Here is a 7,044-nt window from a genome sequence, read left to right on the forward strand (position 1 = left end):
CAACTTCTTCCACTCCTGCTCCAATGTCAGCTCTGAGTTATAAACCATGTACCCAATTCCATAAATGGTAATGGCATAAATTTCTTAAACTCCAATACTGAATGCTACCTTCCTCCTGTATTTTCTAGTTCATTTGGTGCCACCCACCAGAAACTGGAGATTCATTGTAAGTTCCTCTACTTAGGCTCTACATCCAGTCGGTCACAAAGTTCTGTTAATTTTTCTTTAAACTTTCATTACAGATGGGGAACACAGCAGTAGACTCTCGTGCCTCCTGTGGCATGCCTGTTTGTGCCAATCCAGTCTGCACAGCCTCCCCGAGTGACTTAAAGATCTGAGTGTCACCCTTCTTAAGATGATCTAATGGCACCTTAGAAAAATTTGCCTTCATTTTAAATCCCAAGGCCCCAGCATGCTGCGTACACCACTTCATCTTTTGGCTGTTTCCTATCCTCCTTTTTTTGTTGTTTTTTGTTTTTCCCCAGTTTTACTGAAAAATAATTGACACGCATCACTCTGTAAGTGTAAGGTGTACCGCATGATGGTTTGATTTGCATATATTGTGAAATGATCCCTAAGTAGGTTTAGTTAATATCCACCTTCTCATATAGATACAATAAACAAAATAAATTTTCCTTGTGCTGAAAACTCAGGATCTACTCTCTCAACAACTTTCATACGTATCACACAACAGTGTTAAGTCTAGTCATCATGTTGTACATTACATCCCTAATACATGTGACTGGAAATTTGTGCCTTTTCTCACTTCTCCCTCCCCACACCATCCACCTCTAGTAACCACAAGTTGGGTCTCTTTTTCTCTGAGTTTGCTGTTTGGTTTACACGTGTAAGTGGACTCCACGTATTAAGTGACATTGTACAGTATTTGGGTTTTCTCTACTTCTCTCACTTAGCAAAATGCTTTCAAGGTCCATCCATGCCACGAACGGTAGGATTTCCTGTTACTGTTTTTTTTGTTTTGTTTTGTTTCTATGAATGAATAATATTCCACACATACCACATCATTCTTATCCATTCTTCCATTGGTGAACACTTAGGTTTCCATGTTTTAGTTATTGTAAATAATGCTATGAATATGGGAGTGCAGATGCCTTTTTGAGTTAGTGTTTATTTTTGGATATATCCCCCCAGCAGTGAAATTGCTAGATGACAAGTAGTTCTATTGTTAATTTTTTGAGGAGCCTCCATAATGTTTTCCATAGTGGCTGCACCAATTTACATTCCCACCAAGAGTGCACCAGGGTTCCCTTTCTCCACGTCCATCCTCTTGTCTCTTTGGTCATGGCCCTTCTAACAAGCATGAGGTGATACCGCAGTGGTTTTAATTTGCATTTCCTTAGTGACTTGCGATGAGTATCTTCATGTACCTGTTGGTCATTTGTATATCTTCTTTGGAAAAATATTCAGGTCCTTTGTCCATTTTTTAATTGGATTATTTGGATTCTTTTGCTGTTGAGGTGTGTGAGTTCTTTATATAGCTTGGATATTAACCCTTTATCAGATACATAGTTTGCAAATCTTTTTCCCACTTTGTAGATGGTCTTTTCAGTTGGCTGATGATTTCTTTTTCTGTGCAGAAGCTTTTTAGTTTGATGCAGTCCCACCTGTTTATTTTTGCTTTTGTTGCTTATGCTTTAGGCGTGCCTGCCTGTTCTTAATGGGCACCCTAAGCAGGTGCTATGCCAAACTATTTGGAATTAGTGGAATATTCCTTGCTCATTCATTTGTTGAATGAATATTTATTGAACGCTTATGTGGTAAGCACTGTACTAGGGCTTTCGTATTCAGTGATCGGGGGAGAACATGGTTGTGGTCGACTACAGTCTTGTGGGAGAGCTAAACAGTAAGCATGTAAATAAGCAAATATGCAGTTAAAACTAGTGTTAAAGTGCCATGATGAACAGAGGTACCTACTTAGATGTGGAGAAGAGGGCTTTTCAGACTTGGGAAATCAGAAGCAGAGTTATTATTCAGGGATGCTGGCACATTCTGTTACTCTCCTTGGATAAGGATAGGGCCTCACAAGAAGTTTGGCTCAAGAACTGGAGAGACCAATTTGTGATGGCATTAGGTTAAAGAAAAGTGCTCAGATTGCTCCTGTCTGTTCTTTGGAATGGCAGTAGAAGCCCCCAGTTTGGAGAGAGCAGTGGCAAGGCAACAATCAAAGCTGTCAGACCTGATGAGACACTGCCCTGTGGTCTTTGAGACTCACAGGCACATAACTCCTGAGGGTTCTGGCGTTTAAGGGAAGCTCCTCTAAAATAAACTATATCTGCCACTGCCCTGTGGTGATCACCTTACTTTTGATAAAAGTTTATCTTAATTGAATCGGAAATTTAATGTAACCTGCTGGGTCTTTGGATGGGTCTCTGCCCAGCAGTTCTTAACCCACTTGAAATGCTGCAGCTACTGTCAAAATGAGATTGATGTGAAAACCCCACCACCACGATTGTACTTTGGATGGCATTTTCAGAAACCCAAGAAGTGAGCAGCGACTTGACTCTTCCCAGGTGGAGACCTGATGGTATGTGGCATGAGACATGTGGGTGGTTGAGGGACTCATTAAGAGCAAACCATACAGCAAAATTCACCCACTGATGAGTACTTCAGATTGCCTGGCCCAGTGAACAGCTTAAGGAAACCGAGATAACAGCAAGGCAGCCCAGCGCACAGCACAATTCCAAGCTTCTCGTGATCGAGGCTGTAGGAATACTTAAGGTCCCACCGCCAAAAGTTGATCAGTCAGTGGGATCAGAGAGGTCCCAGGGACACCCCCTCTGACTGCCATGCAGTGGCATTCCAAGCAGAAATCGAATAACTACCATTTTAGGTGTGGAGGAGAGAATGAAGCTGAGAAATGTGGTAACTTTTCATGTCTTGTGGGGAGAAATGTGCCGTGGGGTACAGAAGGAAATTGCAAGGAGGGGAAAAGAAATCAGATTCCTTTAGTAATTACATTGACCTGTGTGAATCAGTCTTGCTGTTGTTACAGGTAAGATTGGAAAGATCTGTCCTAAGCTCTGTAAGTTGTGCATGTTAAAAGAGCGAGCCAAAAAAAAAAAAAAAAGTTGATTATTAAAACAAGGAATAAAAACTAATATTATGCCTGAAAAATAACAGCTTCTAAGTAGAAAACTAAAAATTCTTTAAAAAAATTTTTTTAATGTTTATTTTTGAGAGAGAGAGAGAGTGCACAAGCAAGGGAGGGGCAGAGAGAGAGAGGGGAACAGAGGATCCAAAGTGGCTGAGCTCTGACAACAGTGAGCTGGATCCGGGGCTTGAACTCATTAACCATGAGATTAGGACCTGAGCTGAAGTCAGATGCTTAACTGACTGAGCCATCCATGAGTCCCTGAAAATTAAATATTCTTAATTCAAATGACTGTAAGATGATTCCATTTAAGTGTTAAATCTGATTTCAGTCTAGTTCTATGTAGAACTTATGGCAGGGATGGGGACCTTTACTCCTTACCAAATATTCTGTTTACTCTTCGAATTTCCGTTCCCCGGCCCCACCCCTGCAGCTGCATTGGGCATGTGACTAGTTCTGACTGTGAGATGTGAAAAAGAAGTGAGGTGGGGAAAGCCCACGTGCAATTCTCCCAGCCCTTCCCCTGCCCAGGCAACTGAGGCCAGGTGTTCTGATAGTTTAGTTAAAAGATGGCAGAAACTGCAAGCCTGAGTCCCTAAAAGTGATAATATCAAACGGAATTCCTTGCCTTCAGGGGACGTGTAATGAGAGTGAGAAATGAACTGTAATGTTAAGCCACTGATACTTTGAGATTGCTTTTTATCCATAACATAGACAAGTTAGATAGAAAAGGATGGTAATAAACTAGAAGTGTTGGGGTTGGAAAGCAAGGTGCATATTTTGCATTTTATGGAAACTTTGCTTGAGTCCAGGGCTTTTAATCTGAGGAAGAGATGAATAAAACATTGTTGTAATGCAGTCCAGAGATTCTACTTTATTTTAACTTAGATTTTAGTTAACATACTGTGCAACATTTGTTTCAGAAATAGAATTCAGTGATTCATCACTACAACACCCAGTGCTCATCACAGCAAGTGCCCTCTTTAGTACCCATCACCCATCTACCCCATCACCCACCCACCTCCCTCTGTCAACCCTCAGTTTGTTCTCTGTCATTAAGAGTCTCTTGTGGTTTGCTTCCCTCTCCCCTTTCCCCCCGCCCAATTCTACTACTTTCTACCAAACATTTATATTGATCTATTCAAACTGAGTGAATTCTACAATTAAGTTTTTATCTGTCACCTAGATTTAAAATGCAGAGCTGGACTTCTTTCTACAGAGAGATAGAAATTTTAAAAGATATATTAAGTGTGGCTATATACAGACTATTACAGATATGGAAGAATGTTATGGACCCTGTGGAGCAAAGAGGAAATCATTTGTCTTGGAGGAGGACAAATTATTGGTGTTCATTGGTAAGAATGTGTAAAGTTGGGGTAAAGGAAAAACGAGTACCTGGTGAAGGGAACAAACCAAAGCACTGGAGGAAATGGAACTAGAGGGGCCATGGCACCTCTTAGAGGTTAGGAGAGAGGAGCAGGTGCAGAGAGAGCCCTTGTGACCAGGGAGGCTCACTGAGCCTTGGGAGACCATCATCCCAGAGCACCCAGCCAAGCCATGCTGCCATTTCTAGCCTTGGAAGCAGCTTACAGTGCCTGTCTAGGCACTGACAGTGGGCTGAAAGAGCCATGACAGCAGGAAGTAAAATGAGATGGGGGATAATGCAATCCCCTGCTGCCAAGTGAGGAGAAATGGAATCAGGTTTGGATGTGTTACTTCTCAGAATAATGAGCTTCCAGATGGAGTTGTCAGCTGCTCCCTGAGAGGAGACCAAATTCTCATAACCTCACCCCTTCTCACCCCAAATGGCCAGTGGCCATTTGTGGAGGTGACAGTAGAATGGATTTGGCCTGTCCCATTATCCATAACAGCCCCAATGCAGTTAGTTCACCTGGAACATGGAAATCCCTCAGGGTCACAAAGTATACCAGTTAAATATTGTGGCTAGTATGCACAGATTGGATAAAAGAATGGCCTTTATAGGATAGAAATTCAAGCTCATGTAGTTCAGGACTGGTTGGGCAACTCAGGGAGCCACATGCTATCTGTTTCTCTACTCCACCATGCATGGGTCTTATTCTCAATGTTATCTGAAGTCCAAGATAGCTGCTGGAACTCCAGTTATCACATTCACATTCCAGGAGAGCAATAGCCCCCCTGGCTCAGCTTCCGTTAAGCAGGCTCTCCTGAAGTTGGCATTCCACTCTCACCTCCTTTGCCAAAATTTGTCCACATGCACGCACTTAGTTGCAAGGAAGTCTAAATATTTCAGCTGGGTATATTGCTGCTCTGTATAAATGGGAGTTCAGCCACCCACACACAACCTAGTATAGGCATTAAAAATAAATCCATTGCCCTTTTCTGCTGACATCCAAGCAGGAAGCTGAATGCCTGGTAAATGTGTTTGGTTTGGGGAACAATCACTCAGTGCGTTTCTGGGTCCATGTAGCACAGGACACAGTGTCTTTACATTTCACCTGTAGTGCTCAAGTAATAATTCTAGAATGCAACATTGGAAGAATGGACATGGCACCATTTTGTCCATGTAAGGCTTCATGTTTCTGTATTGAGTTTTCTATGACCTGTACTTTCTCTAATAGAAACTTCAAGGATACCACTACTCCAGCCAGGATTGGGTGCAGGGTATGGTATGTATGGAAGAATGGATGATAAACATAACAATGCAATAATATTATCAAAATGTGCCAGTGTCTTTTATGAATTGGTACTTGTAGGACCCAGACATCATTTTTGTAAGCTATATGAGTCAAAAGAAATTATTCCCACTGAATTTTTTTATGTTACTAAAGTATCTTGAGCAATTCTTAATATTAATTTGCTTGTGTTTGGGATATTCACTTCCACACTCACAACTTTGTGGATGTTTCTGTCCTTGGCAACCTCCAAACTGGAGCTGTACAGAGAGGGAGATTCTAGGAAATGTTGTTCTTTGTCTGATGCAGTAGACCTGCCATATGGCCCCATTCCAATTGTCTGCATCCTTTCTAGTCAGTTAACTCGTGTTAACACAAGAGATCCTGGGAGGCAATTCAATCCATGTTGTAATTCAGCCATGCTTAGGTTAGACTTGGGTGTGCTTTTCAGAAATCTTAGCCTTCCCTAGGGGACCTGGGTGGCTCATTTTGTTAAGTGTCTGACTCTCGATATCGGCTCAAGTCATGATCTCACAGTTCATGATATCAAGCACCACATCTGCTCTATCAGCGCAGAGCCTTCTTGGGATTCTCTCTCTCTCTCTCTCTCTCTCTCTCTCTCTCTCTCTCTCTCTCTCTCTCTCAAATAAGTAAGCATTAAAAAAGTAGAAGAAGAAAAGAAAAAGAAACCTTAGCCTTCCCTGTGGTTAGGGTTTTGTTTTGAGCAGCCATAGAAATGTTCAGATTCCTTGTGTGGACTTTGAGCTGGGAATTTAAAGCCTTAAGATTCTTATTCTCTTTCTTCCCAAGTTCTCCAGCACACTTAGAAACAAACCAATAGCTTTATTATAGTCTTTATTTTTACTAATGTCATCTGTGGCAGCAAGTGCTTGGTCATCTAGAGCCTTGCCTTTTCTAGGTATCTATCTGAATTCGTGTATCTACAAATGATAATTTGAGTAAACTGTTTTGCCAGAGCATGCCACAGACTGTCAGTGTCCCTGTTACCACTGGAAATAGAGTCATTAATATCCTTAAATCTAATTAGACCAGACAACCAAATTCAGAAAGCCCAGAATCAATTGAGAGAATTCAGCTTTAAGATTCCATTCTTTGGGGCACCTGGGTGACTCAGTTGGTTAAGCAACTGACTGGCTCAGGTCATGATCTCAGTTTGTGAGTCGAGCCTGGCGTCAGGCTCTGTGCTGACAGCTCGGAGCCTGGAGCCTGCTTCAGATTCTGTGTCTCCCTTTCTCTCTGCCCCTCCCCTGCTCACAC

The sequence above is a fragment of the Panthera onca genome, chromosome D3, assembly GCF_046562875.1.
Source record: "Panthera onca isolate mPanOnc1 chromosome D3, mPanOnc1 haplotype 2, whole genome shotgun sequence".
Taxonomy (NCBI): Eukaryota; Metazoa; Chordata; class Mammalia; order Carnivora; family Felidae; genus Panthera; species Panthera onca.